The sequence below is a fragment of the Vombatus ursinus genome, unplaced genomic scaffold (assembly GCF_900497805.2).
Source record: "Vombatus ursinus unplaced genomic scaffold, bare-nosed wombat genome assembly UNPS02014821.1, whole genome shotgun sequence".
Taxonomy (NCBI): domain Eukaryota; kingdom Metazoa; phylum Chordata; class Mammalia; order Diprotodontia; family Vombatidae; genus Vombatus; species Vombatus ursinus.
The window spans coordinates 23,764,399-23,780,654 of NW_020954599.1; the positions used below are offsets into that span (position 1 = coordinate 23,764,399).

Sequence of the window (16,256 nt, forward strand, 5' to 3'; positions counted from 1 at the left end):
AGTGATGAGAAAGAGGAGTACAAAGGTTGTAGAAGGAAGGGAGGAGTAGAATGGGATAAATTATCTCACATGAGGATGCGAGAAATACCTATTATAGTGAAGGGGAAGATGGGGGGTGTGATAGCCATCATTTGAAAATTACTTTCATAAGTATTGGCTCAAAGAAGGAATAATACGCACAATCAGATGAATGTAGAAATCTATCTTACCCTATAGGGATGTAGGAGGGAAGGAGACTAAGTAAAGGGGCAGGAGTCTGATATAATGGAGGGCAGATCAGGGGAAGTGATAGACAGGAGCGAACCACTGGTGAGGAGAGAATGGGTGAAAGGAAAGAGAGGACAAATAAGAGGAAGAATGTAATGGAGGGAAATTCACAGGTAGTAATTTTAACTATGAAAGTGAATGGAATGAACTTTTTCATAAAATGGAAGTGGATAACAGAGTAGTTGAAAAACCAGAATCCTACAATGTATTGCTTACAATAAACACACTTAAAGCAGGGAGACACAAACAGAGTAAAGGTAAGAGGTTGGATCAGAATCTGTTATGCTACAGTTGAAGTAAAAAAAAAAGACAAGTAGCAATCTTGATCTTAAACAAAATAAATGCAAAAAAAAATACCTAATTAAAAGATAAGGAAGGAAACTACACGTTGCTACAAGGCACCATAGACAATGAAACAATCAAATTTAAAAAAGCATGGAATAGTTTACCTGTCAGGTCTGAAAGGAGGTAAAGAATTCATAACCAAACAAGAGATTGAGAGCATTACAAAATGTAGAATAATTTGACCATATTAAACTGAAAAGCTTTTGTACAAACAAAACCAATGCAACCAAGCTTAGAAGGAAAGCAGAAAGCTGGAAAACATCTTTACAGAAAATGTCTCTGATAAAGGCCTTATTTCTCAAATATACAGAGAAATGAATCAAATTTATGAGAATACAACTAATTCTCCAATTGATATGGTGAAAGGATAGGAATAGGTAGTTTTCAGATGAAGAAATCAAAGCTATTCATAGACATATGATGAAGTGCTCTAAATAACTTTTGATTAGAGAAATTCAAGTTAAAACAACTCTGAAATGCCATGTCACACCAATCAGATTGGCTAATATGACAAAAAAGAAAAATGATAAATTTTGGAGTGGATGTGGGAAAATTGGAACACTAATGGACTGTTGGTAGAGTTGTGAACTGATACAATCACTGTGGAGAGCAATTTGGAACTATGCTTAAAAGACAACCAAACTGTGCATACCCTTTGATCCAACAATACTAGGTCTATATCTCAAAGAGATCACAAATAGGGGAAAGAACTTAACACATGTGAAAAAATTTTAGCACCTCTTTTCATGATGGCAAAACGTTGGAAATTGAGGGGATGAACATCAATTGGGGAATGGCTGAACAAGTTGTGAAATATTAATGCAATGAAATAATATTGTGCAATAAGAAATGATGCACAGGCAGATTTCAGAAAAAAATCTGTAAACACTTGTACAAACTGATGCAAAGTGAAATAAGCAGAACCAGGAAAAAAAAAAAACCATTGTACACAGTATCAGCAACATCCTGTGAGGATCAACGATGAATGACTCAGCTCTTCTCATCAACACAATGAATCCAAGACAATTGCAAAGAGCTCACAAAGGAACATGCTATCCATATCCAAATAAAGAACTGATGAACTCAGAATGTGGATCAAAGCACATTTTTCACTTTATTCTATTTTTTGTTAATTTATTTTGATTTATCAACAATCTCTTCCATAAGCTTTTGAGTTTTAAATTTTTATCCACCTCCCTTCCCACCTCCCTCCCCAAGATGGCATGTCATTTGATAAAGGCTATAAATATACTTTCCTATTAAACATAGTTTCATATTACTGATGTTGTAAGGAAGAATTAAAACCAAAAAGAGGAACCACCAGAAAAAGTAAACAAAACAAAATAGAAGAAAAAATAGCAAATAGTATGCTTCGATCTGCATTCAAACCCTATAGTTCTTTCTTTGGATGTCGACAGCATTTTCCATCATGAGACCTTTGGAGATGTCTTAGATCCTTGCATTGCTGAGAAGGGCTAAGTCTATCAACATTAGTCATCACACAGCATGGCTGTTACTGTGTACAATGTTCTCCTGGTTCAGCTCAATTCCCTCATCATCAGTCCATACAAGTTCCAGATTTTTTTCTAAATTCCACTTGCCCATCATTTCTTATAGCACAATAGTATTCCATTACATTCATATACCACAACTTGTTCAACCATTTACCAATTGATGGGCATCCTCTCAATTTCTGATTCTTTGCCACCACAAAAAGAGCTGCTATGAGTATTTTTGTACATGTGGGTCCTTTTTCCCATTTGTATGGTCTCTTTGGGATATACCCTTAGAAGTGCTATTGCTGGGTCAAAAGGTATACACATTTTTATAGCCCTTTGGGCATAGCTCCAAATAGCTCCCCAAAATGGTTGGATAATTTCACAACCTCACCAATAATGCATTAGTGTTCCAATTTTACCACATTCTCTCCAACATTTATCATTTTCCTGTTTTGTCATGTTAACCAACCTGATAGGTGTGATATGGTACCTCAAAATTGTTTTGATTTGCATTTCTCTAATCAATAGTGATTTGGAGTATTTTTTATATAACTATGGATGACTTTAATTTCTTCCTCTGAGAACTCTCTGTTCATATTCTTTCACCATTTATCAGCTTGTATTCTTATAAATTTGACTTATTTCTCTATATGTTTTAGAAATGAGACCCTTATCAGAGACACTGGTTGTAAAAATTCTTTCCCAATTTTTTACTTTCCTTCTAATCTTGGTTGCATTGGCTTTTTTGGTGCAAAAACTTTTCAATTTAATGTAATCAAAATTATCCTTTTTGGATTTTGTGATGTTCTCTATCTCCTGTTTGGTCATGAATTCCTCACAGGCAACCACATCTAACTGATCGAATATTGAGCTGTGCTTTGCCAGGTACTTGTCTTTGTACTTCCTCTTCTTCCCTGAAGGGACTGCAGCTTGGAGACTAGTGGAGTGGCTAACTGGGCCACATTCACCACCCTCCACTCTTGCAGCTCAGGAGAGGGGATCAAGCCTGCAGCCTCCCTGGCAGAGCCTTCTACCTTGCCCTGCCACCAATTGCTGTTGTCCTTGGATTATCTGAATGATGTCTCCTGTGAACTTCAGACCTGGTTCATTGCAGAGGATCAGGGGATCCTTCTGGGGATCATAATCAAACCGGGACCTCATGAACATCTGGAGAGCAGGGAGAGAGCTCTGCTGGTTGGGAATTATTTTCAATGAGATTGTTCCTTTCTGTCAGCACCTTCTGCAGCTGATCAAGATTGGTTGGTCACACTCATGACATTAATTTTCAAGATCTAATCTCCCACATGAAGGAAGCCTTGTCTGTGAATCATTCCTTCATGGAGAATTCTGGCCACCTCCCTTTCCACCTCCCTCTCCAAGACTTTCATTCAGCTTCAGAGTAATTCCTATGGGCTCCTGGACGACTTTCTCAAACTGAATGAAGCAGACTTTCTGTGGCTCGCAGTGGGTGCCTTGGTCAGGTCCAAGACTAGTTGGTGCAGTAGACCCATAGGTGTATATGTCCTCGGTCACAGCATTTAAGGGAAAGGAAACAACCTCGGGCTTGGTGTGATTCTGCAGCAAGTGCCCCAGGTAGAGAGGTCAGACAGGTCCGTCCGCATGCTGCTCATACTCTCCCTCAGGCTCGACTTGGAGCTTCATTTCAGGCTCAAAGCGAGCCTGCCTGGATCCTGGCACCACGGGAGATGCGGCCAGGCACTGACTGACTGACTGATCGGCCTTTGCTGCCACTGCCGCCGCCGCCAACAGGCAACCACCAGGAGCTCAGCGATCCCGGAGGAAGACGAGGATGAGCCAGGGAAGGAGATAGAGGGAGACTGGGGGGAGAAGAGAGAGAGAAAGACAGAGAAAAAGAGAAAGAGAGAGAGACGGAGAGACCAAGAGAGAGACATACAGAGGGAGAAGCCATATGAATTATTATTAACATTAACCTATAACTGTATAAAATGGAAAATTATGATCTGAATAAAACTCTGTTGATGAGTGTTCAAAAGTATGTAATTAGGGAAAAATAAAATATTATATAAACAAAAAAAGGGCTTGAAGTAATTTTTAACAAACAAATCAGTATATGTCTATAAGGGGACACGTCAACTAAAAAAAATCTAATGCAATAATAGACAGTATTTAGAAAACCCATGGATCTACTCAGAATGAAGAAATAACTCGCCTGTACTCTTCCCTAGTAAAAAAAAAAAAAAAAAAAAACACATATGTTGATATTGTGCATACTGCTGTATACAACATATTAGGGATGATATCAGTAAATTGGAGAACATCTTTTGCTGTTGTTTGTTTTTGTTCAATCTTCTGACTTCAGGCCCAACGCTCTATCCATTGCACCACCCAGTTGTACCACAGAGCTTCTCAGGAAAAGCAACAAGGATGGTGAAGAGTCTTTATTCTATTCAATATTTCTAAATGGGATTAATTAAGTAGTCTTTAGACATTCAAAGAGTTCAATTTATGTTGAAAGGTAATGAATGTGCTTATAAATAATATGAGAATTTTATAACATAAATTCCCATATCTGCTTTATTTTTCAGGTAGGTGGCACAAATTTGGCCTCAGACACTTACTAGCCTTGTGACAGTGGACAAGGCACTTAAACCCTATTTGCCTCATTTTTTCATCTTTAAAATGGGGATCCATTGGAGAAGAAAATGATAAACCACTCAGTTTATATCATTTCTTTTAAAGGGACTGGCATATTTTCTTCTGGTGTCAAAAACAGTACAAAGTAAACTTGTTGATTTATCATCACACAGGTAGTGACCATATGATATATGTTGATGATGAAATATTCATGTAAGCAATGCTATAAAATGTTCTGTAGAAAGTGAATATTCAATTAAATTTTTATTCAGTTAGCTGCACATGGAAATTTTGATGAAATTCAGTGAAATTGACACAAATGATTTTTTAAAGTTTTACAATTAAATTTAAAATTAAAATTTAAAGTGTTAATTTTGTAATTTAATTGTTATTTTAAATTACGATTGCTAGAATTTTGTTAGTAAACCTATTTTTTCTCTATTTTTAAAAATGAGATAATTGTTTCATGGTTTTTTTAAGCCCATTATAACTTAATATACAAGACCATAACAATCAGCTTTTTTCTGTTTTAAATGGACATTTAAATGGACATATTTTTGATAAAAGTTTTGCTTGTTACATATTCAGAAACAAGGCATACAAGAATGAGTAAATAGATATGTGTTTGTTTATCAGTCTTACCTTTTTCAATTGTATGACTGTAGAAAACTCATGTAGTTTCAGCCTTAGTTTCTTATTTATAAAATGAGATAGAGAGTACTTGCACAATATCACACAAGGTATAGGTGTGAGGAAACTATATGTAATGATATGTTCATAATTGCAATAGCAAATATTTATATAGTACCTATCATGTAACAGCCACTATGCTATGCCCTTTACAAATATCACATTTGAGCCTTACATCAACTCTAGGAGGTAGGTACTATCTTCACCCCCATTTTACAGATGAGGAAACTGTGGCAAATGGAAGATTAGTGACATGCCAAGTGTGATATAGTTAGCGATTATCTGAGGTCGGATTTTAATTCATATCTTCTTGATCTCATATCTACTATGCCACCTAGCTACCATATTTTATGTTAATTTATTATTTTATAAAAAATATAGATTTATATCTGTGATTCACTTGTTTATCTTAACACAAAAGAGGTTTTGTATTTTTTTCAAATTTAGTTGTTTTTCAAGCATCTATTAATGTAGACTAGATTAATTTTATAATAATAGTAAATGACTATCATACTGCTACATTGATACTGCATTTTGCTTCTGTCACTTAATACTTATGTGACCTTGAATAAAGTACTTAATCACTTTGTGCTTCAGAAGTCTTTTCTGTAATGTGAGGAGGTAGAACCAGAAGAAAAAAAAAGGTCCCTCCCAGCTCTTTGTTCACAATGATTCTATAATGGTTTTACTTGCAATGTCCCCTTTGATCTCTAGATAATGAGAGTTTTTCTCTACTGTTGCTTCTGGCTACACAATGGTAACCTGGAGAGTTACCAACTATTACCTAAAAATATAATATCAACCTGTTTTCTTTTTTTAATGTAATGAGGCAGCATTACAGAGTACAGCTGTGCAGAGTACAGCTCTGTCCTGAGCAAACAACTTGATGTATCTTATTGACTGACTGCATGACAAGAAATTAGTTGAAAAAAATTGACTTTTAAGGAATGATTTGAAGTTGTATTAAGTTACTTTGACATTTAAATTTATTGTTAAAATTTTAGTAACACAGAAAAAGTATTTTAAGCATATTCAAAGTCTTAAAAAATCCAACTTCTGCAAAATCTAAAAATTGAAAAATAGGTCCATATATGCATCAAAGGTGCTGTGGGGGCTCTGAATCAAGGACAGAGTGGGAGAAAATCATATCTATTGGAAAAGCATGATGTGATAAAATTCAATGAAATTCACTTTCTTGAAATTAAACATGGAAATAGTAAAGATTAAGGATAATAATTTCAAAGCGGGATTAGAAATGCATTTATAGTATTTTAAAGATTAATCTTATGACATTACTCCTGAATTTTGATTTGAAATTTATAAATGGTGTCTTTTTTGATGTTGTAACAATTACTTTTCCAACTCTCTACATTTCATACTCTACTACCGAGGGAAAGGAATGGCATATAGCATAGACTAAAGTCTATGTGAAGAGGAAATCAACTCTGGATAAACCTTTGGAGAAAGGGGAAGAATTTGAAAGTTGAAAGTAATTTTGGATTATCAGTGAACAGTAGTTAAATCCAGAGTCTGTCCCTTTTCTTCCCATTTCTCCTACTTCAGATGAATCAAGAGAAGAAAAATCACATATAAACCCTTACCCTTACAATGTATAGACAGGCATCTGGACTGATACTTAGAATAACATTCTTAAATGCATAAAATGAAATGTATAGAATTACAAAGCAAAGCAATTGTTTGCCTATTGGGTCCAAAGACAAATATCCCTTCACATGAGATAGGATGAGAAAGTATTCATAAGATACTACAATCACCCCAGAATTGACCAGACTATCCAGCCAGGGACTAAGGTAATATACAATATCATGTGGACCAGGAGAAAAGATGTCACTAATTAGATTTATATAGTATCTATGCACCAAAATAATGTGGTGGTTACATTACCTCTGTCCTCCCGTATATGCCTGGCAGACTCCTAGGGTACACTGAAAGAAGTAAAATAATTCCATTAAAAATAAATTAAAAATATATATTTAAAATGTCTACATGAGCTATGGATGGAGTATAGTGATGAGTCACAACATGACAAGGAACCAGGCCGGAGAGAAAGACAGACGAGTCAAGTATGGTAGGAATCTTTGGAGTAAAGGACAATGAGGCCCTGTGGCACAACATGTGGGAGGACACCCATTGACCTTAACTGTATCTGACAATGTGAATTATGTAAACTTTTTAGATCTCTGAGGAAAGTTTGAATTAAAAGAGGTAGGAGCCATTTAACTCTCTTGAAAGAAGAGAGTTTTGTACTTGTTGCTGAGACTAGAGATAAGCCCCACAATAACAACTAGCACTTATACAGAGCTTATATAGTGCCTTTAAATTTACAAAGTGATTTATGTATGTTATCACATTTGATGAACACAACAATCCTGTGATATGGGCGTACTTATCCTATCATTTTACAGATGAGTAAACTAAGTCTAGAAGAAATGATGTGACTTGCTCAGGGTCCCACAGATAGTAAAGTATCTGATGCACAATTTTAACTTGTCTTCTTGATTCTTCATGCAGCACTCTATCTATTACATTATCTAGTTGTCTAAAATTCAGGGACGCCTCAACAATAAGATACCACAATCATAAAAAACAGACATTCATATGTAAAATGGGGTCATTAATGTCCTCTTAGAAAAGGCTTTGAATGAAAGTTTCCCTAGGATACAATGGGCTTTAGATACACAGCTGATTTCTATAAGCATGCAGCGCTTACTTTGAGACTTAGACTTTATTTTTCAACACAGAGGAAAATTTTCCTAAGAGCTATAGAAAAGGCATCTTATCAATGGGGTGGCATTGTGGAAATGGGACTTGGAATCAAATGACCTGAGTGGCTAATTGACTCCATTACTATTTGTGTGACCTTAGACAAATGATTTGTCAGTATTTCAGTTGCCTTATGTGCAAAATAAAGGATTGAATTTGATAGTCTATAAAGCTCCTTCAATCTCTAAATCCTTTCATATGCAGTTCCTCCATTAGGGGATCTATTTGAGTAACATGGCACATAAAATCAAAACATGGTAATTGAGGGAATTGTCATAGATTTTTGACTTACTCATAAAACCTATTTTAAAAGGATTATTGAATATTTAAATTTCTATCCATCAGTTTCTTATCTTTTACAGCAGTGATGTCAGACTCAAATAGAAATAGAAACCTGAAGGTATGTATAGACTAAGAAAACTACAAATTAACATTATCTATGCTGTACTGAATTTTTATTTTATTTTGTTAAACATTCCCAAATTACATATTAATCTGATACAGACACTCATGCTTGCCCATAGTAGAGGTGGGGGAGGCATCAGTTTGATACCTTTACTTTAGAATAGGAGAACATCTGCAAGATTCCTTCTTTGATGAAGACTGAATGAAAAGCAACTTTAAGAGTTAACAGTTTATGAATAGACAATATGTAATCGTTAATTTAAATGGTGATACTTTAGATTAATAATTCTTGACCCAGAATCTGTGAAAATTTTTTGGTGTGTTTATTTTTTGTGTTCATAACTGTATTTAAACAATTGCTTTACTTTGTAATTCTATACATTTCATTTTATGTATTTAGGAATGTTATTCTAAATAGCAGTCCAAGCTTTATCAGACTCTTGAAAGAGATCACACACACACAGAGCTAATAACTGATACTACTCTGGATCTTTGTACAAAAATCTATGACATAAGGAAAGCATAGTGATAAGACCTAAAACAAAATGAAATAGGAATAGAGATATGGACAAAAAATGAAATTCCAAAATATAAACTCTATTAGAGTAACTTTCAGATGAGAAGCTGATTCATTCAGGTTGAAGAGATTTCAAAAATTGAAGTTTGCCATAACAGATATCCCAGGTATGGGCCAGGAAAAGAAAATACCCCTGTTGGTATTGAAATATGGTAAATATCAGAGAGAGATAGAGAGAAAGAGAGAGAGAGAGAGAGAGAGAGAGAGAGAGAGAGAGAGAGAGAGATGTACTGAAAGCAAAGACTTGGTCTTTGAGAAAATGAACTTTATAAAATTCATAGATTCCTATTGTAAATATGTAATCTGCTTGGCCAAATGGTGCCTGAGGCAAGAATCTGGCACTGTGATTGTTAAAAGTAGACATGGTTACCACATGCACTGTTAATACCACTGCTCATCTTTTTTATGACCATAAGGTTATTGTTGAAAAGTTGAAGGACCTGGCATAAATGGTATATTTGAAATATGGCGAGAGACATTAGTCAACCAAATACAAATTTTTTTAGATAAATAAGGCTTTTACTTTCAGATGTTATTTAATATTGCTTCTCTTCCCCTCATACCTTTGTTCATTTTCTATCTATAATATAATAAAATTGAATCAGAATCACAGAAAAAATAAAATTTGCATTTTAAAGGTATCCCAGCAGCCATTTTGTCCAATCCATATCTGAAAGACTCCCTACTGTTACATTACTAAAATGTGGTCATCCAGTCTTTGCTTGAAGACCTCAAAGGAGGGGAAACTTAGCACCTTAGAGGTAATGCATTCTAGTTAATATATAAATCAGAGTTTGAAACTAATCAGTGAATAGTACTTTAGTGTAAGCCTTATAAACCTTGTGTGCATGTTGTACCAGTTATCTATCAATTCCTAAACTAGAAAGTCAATATAATGTAGAACCTAACAGAAGGTTAGCTTATCAATAGAAAACAAAAAACTAGTTAGAAATGCTGAGTGCAGCAGTTACATTTTCTTTGTGTCTGTGTTTATGCTCTTTTGGTGAGTAGATATTCACGTCATTCCACAAGCTTGCTAATTAAGAATCCTCTCCAGTTTAAAAATCCCTGCTCATCTTACTTGGGGCATTTGGATTTTCCAGTACAGGAATATCAGCAAATGACAGATACTAATATGATGTTTATAATCCTCCTTGTTCCCTATGCAAAACTTGTCTATTGAACAGAAGCAGCATACTGAATTTTACTGAGTGAAACAAAAAATAAAAAGTGCTGCTAAATCACTGATGAGTAATCATTGTCAAACTTGTCAAACAGAAGCTCTGAATAATATTTAACAGTTTGACACTAATTTGACACAATTTGAATTATGCTGAATTAAATTAGCATCAGAATGCTCAAATAATGACTAGGGCTGCATAGTGTATATCTAATCAGTACCTTTCCACACTACAGAAAATAGAATAGGTACTTTAAAAGCACATGGCTTGATATGAATAAATAAAACATGCAAATAGAATAATTCCCAGCACCAATTAAGAGAAAAATAATGAGCTTGAAATGTTAAAGTGAAAATGCACAAAAAGGCCATTGAATTTTAATATTAATTTAGCTTTCTATCCACTTACCATAGTTAACTACATCTATCCAAGTGTTACTCTCCATAAAAGGTCAATGAGTATATCCTCTGGAAATATAAATATAAAAGAACAAAAGTTGATGTCAACTTGGGCACCTAGTCATTTGAATTTTCAGTGTTATTGACTCAGTCACTCTGGAGTTATGGAACTATTCCTTTGGTTGTTTTTTTTTTTTTTTTTGTTCTTTGTCTTATTGCTTTTAATCTAGCATTTATGAATCCCTCAAGGGTCCATGGATAAAGTTCATGGGGTCTGTAAACTTGGAATGGTATATGTGTGTGCATGTATATGTATGTATATATTTCTGTATATATGTGTGTCTGTTTATACATGTGTATGTATATGCACACACATGTATGTATGTGTTTATATAATTATTTTCACACATACCCATATTGAATTTAACAATTCTTTCAATTATAAATTAGACAAAAATATGCAACAAAAAATTCTGAAATTGAGTGCATAGGCTTCATCAGACTTCCACAGGGTCCAAGATAGAAAATAAGTTAAGTATCTATTATTAAAGACCTTTAATCTGTACCAGTGCATGATTTTCAATACAAACCTAAATAGTTATGCTTTCATGAGTGGCCATCTACTATAGAAGTTCATTTATATTTTAATAACTAATTTATAGCACTTTGTACTTTATATTTATACATATAACTCAGTCCCATTTATCTCATTTCAGGAAATAGCAACTGAGCCTTCAGGAATAAAAATTAACATATTTGAAGCTCTCTCAGAATGATTGGGAAATATACCAAAACAAAAATAAGTGAAATTGAACTAATCTCAGGGGGAAAAGGTAATCTTGTGTGTATGTTTTTATTCTTTAGGGAAGAAGGGCCAAAAGGTGGCCAAAAATAAGAATGAGTCTTCAGTTATCAAGGAGTTTAAAAGCAATGTAATTGAAGCAAATGCTTCTTTCCAAATAAATGCCTCCATTTTATCTTTCAGATAGTTTGGCATCACTTAGACATAATCAGAATGCCTAAATGTCATCGACAAATCATATGAGTTAGGTTGGACCTTTCTTTTTTTCTTTTTCTTTTCGCAATATCAGAATAAATATTTTTTTCTTCATTAAAAGAACAACAGAGCCATGATGGCAGAGCAGAGGGAGCAACCCAGCTAAACTCTCTCAACTTTACTCTCCAAATAACTTTTAAATGAATAAATTGAATTTTGGATTGCCAGAGCCAACAAAAGTTCAGTGTGAGAAATTGTTCTTGCCTAATACAACTTAGGAGGTCAGCAGGACAGAACAGTGACATCAGTTTGGAGACCAGGACAAAGTACTCACAGCAGAAGCACAAGTGGTGGCCCTTAGAGGTGACTATGACAACTGCAATAGTAGCCTTGGGAGCTCTCAGGCCAGAAATGGTAAGGGAGTAGGTATACTGGTCTGAAATAGAGTACAGGAAATCCTTTGCAGGCAATGAGTATAGCTAATGTTGATTAGTAACTCTATTGCCCATAGGCAGTTCTGGGTTCCACTTTCAGTAAAGATAGGATGCTAGTGCTTACAGCTGCAGAGGAACAGGTTTTTTTTTTCTTTCAGAACTTTCAGACCCCCAGAATCAGCTCTGAAAACAGCAGCATGAGAAAGCCTAAAGTTTGGAATAGTACCTCCTCACTTCCAGGTAAAAAAACCTTTAATACAAAGTTAAAATTAAGGAATAGACTGAAAAATAAAAAAAAAACAATAAAAAAGAACCTGAACAATAAAAGCTACTTCAGTTGTAGGAAAGACCAAGACACCAACTCAGAATAAGACAACAATATGAAAACAGCTACAATCAAAGCCTCAAAGAAAAATGCTAATTAGCTACTAGCCTAACAAGAATTCCAAGAAGCGTTAAAGAAAGAGATGAGAATAGAAGAGGAAAAAATTGGAAAAGGAAATTACACAAGAAAATTAGGAAAAGATAATAAAATATTTGGTAAAAGAGATAAAAAAATTGAAGAAAATAATACCTCAAAAAAAGAAACAACTGGCATAAAGGTAAAAAAAATAAGGCACAAAAATTCACTGAAGAAAAAAAATTCTTTTAAATGCAGAATATGTCACATAGAAGAAGCTCACAGAGGAAATCAATTGCTTAAAAATTAGAGTTGGACAAAAGGAAGCTAATGACTCCATGAAAAACCAAGAAACAATAAAAATGAAGTCAAAAATGAAAAAAAAAGAAGAAAATACAAAATATACCTTCAGGATAGGAAACTGACCTCAAAAAATAGATCCAGGAGAGATTATTTAAGAGACATTATTATTTACTGGATTGCCTGAAAGCCATAATAAAAAAAACAAAAATCTAGACATCATATTTCTATAAATGATAAATGAAAACTGACTTGGTATCTTAGAAAAATAGGGTAATATAGAAGCTGAATAAATCCACTGCTCACCTCCTGAAAGAGACCCCAAAATAAAAACTCCCAGGAATATTATAGCCAAATTCCAGAGTTAAGGTTAAGGAGAAAATTCTGCCAGCAGTCAGAAAGAAATGATTCACCTATTGTGGGGTCACAGACAAGATAATACAAGATTTAGCAGCTTCCATATAAAAGAAACATATGGCTTAGAATATGATATTCCAGGAGGCAAAGGAGCTAGGATTACAACCAAGAATCACTTAGCCAGCAAAAACTGAGTATAATCCTTCATGTGGAAAATAGATATTTAATGAAATAGAGGACCTTCAAGTATTTTTGATTAAAAGACCAGCACTGAATAGAAAATTTGACATTCAGACACAAGACTCCAGAGAAGCATAAAAAGGTAAACATGAAAGGGTAATCCTAAGAGGCTCAACAAAGTTAAATTATTTACATTCCTATACATCATAGGGAAGATGATACATATAATTCCCATGAAAGTTATCATTATAATGGCAGTTAGAAGGATTTTACATAGAAAGAAGGCATGACTATGAGTCAATTAAGTAGGTATGAGTTAAAAAAATGGAGGAATAATGAGGGATACATTGGAAGTAGGGGGAAAGGAGAGGAAGAATTGGGGAAACTAACTCATATAAAAGAGGTAATCAAGGAAGAACTTTTACAGTGGAGATGAAAACAGGGAGGACAGGTGATGCTTGAACCTCACTCTCATTAGAATTGGTTCAAAAAGAGAAGACTACAGGTATGTGTGTGTGCATGCACATATATTTTTCTATATATTGCTGAAATGCTATTGTCCCTTTTCCCACACCAATTTGGGAGGAATTTTGGCTTGTGCCAGAAAAAAAGAATAACCCTTAGGAAACTTTTAATGTTGCTGGAATATCTTGGAATAATATCTGAAATCTGAAGTCAAACACTCCATACCAGTGATGGAAAAATTAACTTAACTTCAGGCAGTAGTAGAATGTAAGTGGCTTGAGGACTACATCTGTTCATTTTACTTTATTTTTTGCTTTTTATCTTTGCTTTTTTAGTATGTAGTATGGCCCCTTTAGTAGAATAAGCATTTAATAAAAAATACTTTTGTTGACTGAAAAAAAGAATGAATTAGTCTGTGATTTCTCTTTCTGAAATGAATTCTCTCAGGGTTCTGGAGTTCTAAAAAAGAATGGATTTCAGTTCCACAGAGATAAGCAAGGAAAACATACAAATCATATCTGCTTCTGATCACCTTCAGGCAATTAGCAGCCGCACACATGAGCCAAAAGGAAACAACACAAGAGTTCCAAACCATGGAAACAGTGACATACTATTCTTTCAAGTCTTATCTTCCATAGTGCTTCCAGTTTTTACTCTAGACTCTGCTGTCTGCATCAACCAATTATGTTAATTTGAAAAATATTTACATGTGTGCTATCCTTTGGCACAATCTATGCCCCAATGTGCTAGTAGAGGAGATTGCTTTTGTGGAAATGATTCATTTTCCAGTACAGGGTGAACCAGACAGTCTCTGAGGTAAATTCTAACCTTGATGATCTGTGATTGATTCTCTAGTATGGCCCAGTGGTAGGGAAATTCAATGGTGCTGCATTCAAAATTTAAGCTTCATAAGAATATGAACTAATAATAGCTAACATTTATATAACCTTTTGTGACAGGCACTGTGCTAAGCACTTTATGTTTACTGTCTCATATGATCCTAACAACAGCATTGGGAGTTGATGCGCCTATCTTTCCTATTTTATAATTTAGAGGTTAAGTAAATTGCCAAGGATCTCACAGCTAGTTAGTGTCTGAGGCTGGATTTGAACTCAGGTCTTTCAGAAGTAGACTGAGTACTCTATGCACTGAACCACCTACGTTTATATCAACACCGTTTGATATGTGTTGTTGTTGTTGTTCAGTCATATCAGACTCTTCGTGATCCCATTTGGGATTTTCTTGGTAAAAATACTGAAGAAGTTTGACATTTCCTTCTTCAGCTCTTTTTACAGGTGATGAAACTGAGAAAAAACAGGGTTAGATGACTTGCCCAAGGTCACACAGCTAGTAAATGTCTGAGACTAGATTTGAACTCCAGTCTTTCTGATTCCAGTGCTCTATTCACTGCACCACCCCTGCACTGAGATAAGTACTTACACAGTGCATGTTGATTGATTTTTTTTTCTTCTCTGGCATTTGGTTTCTTATTCAGGAAAATCTGAATCAGTTCCTTACATACATTTACCAGTAAAAATTGCTGTAAAGATTTCCCCACTTAACTGTTTCTCTTCTAAGCTAAGCTACATTATGAGAAAATTGCAATAACATCTTTTCAATTTTATATAATTAAAATTGCTGGTTAGTTTTCTTCAGATTATTTCTATCCTTTGTTTAGTTGTAAATTGTTCCCCTCTTTATATATCTGAAAGGCAATTTCTTCTTTCCTCCTCTAATTTGTTTATGATGTGACCTTTTCCATAGATTATGTATTCATTGGAGATTATCTTTGTGTAAGGTGTTGGTCTAAACCTAAATTCTTCTTGACCATGGTCCAATTTCTTACCAGAATTTGTCAGGTACTGAGTCTTTACTTTAGCACTTGTGGTTTATTAACCACTAGGAGGTTAGTGCTTTAGTTTTCTCTTCTATTTTATGCACCTGATCTGTTCCAGTGATTGTGTTCTCTTTTTGTTAACCAGTACCAAATTATCGTCATCAATACTGATTTGTAGTGCATTTCTTCCCTTTTGTTTTCATTGTTACCCTTGAAATTTTGACTTTTTCTCTTACAGATTAATTTAGTTTCTTCTTTCCAACTACTAGCTTACCCCTGTTGTAGAATTTCTGTCCTGGTCATTTTCCTATGAATCTATGTGATCTTGTGCCAAAAATATTACTTATTTTTAGATTTCAACATTCACTTCCACAAGATTTTGAGCTCCAAATTTTCTCCCCATATCCTCTCCCCTCCCACTCCAAGATAATGTGCATTCTGAATACCCCTAACCCTAATCTGCCCTCCATTCTATCTTCTCCCTCCTTCTCTTATTCCCTTCCCCTTCTATTTTCCTATAGGGA

The 16,256-nt window shown here is 34.6% G+C and overlaps 1 pseudogene; it reads right to left on the minus strand.

Moving 5' to 3' along the window:
* Positions 1-2,924: 2,924 nt before the first annotated feature.
* Positions 2,925-16,256, minus strand: part of LOC114024392 — a 52,275-nt pseudogene continuing 38,943 nt past the window's right edge.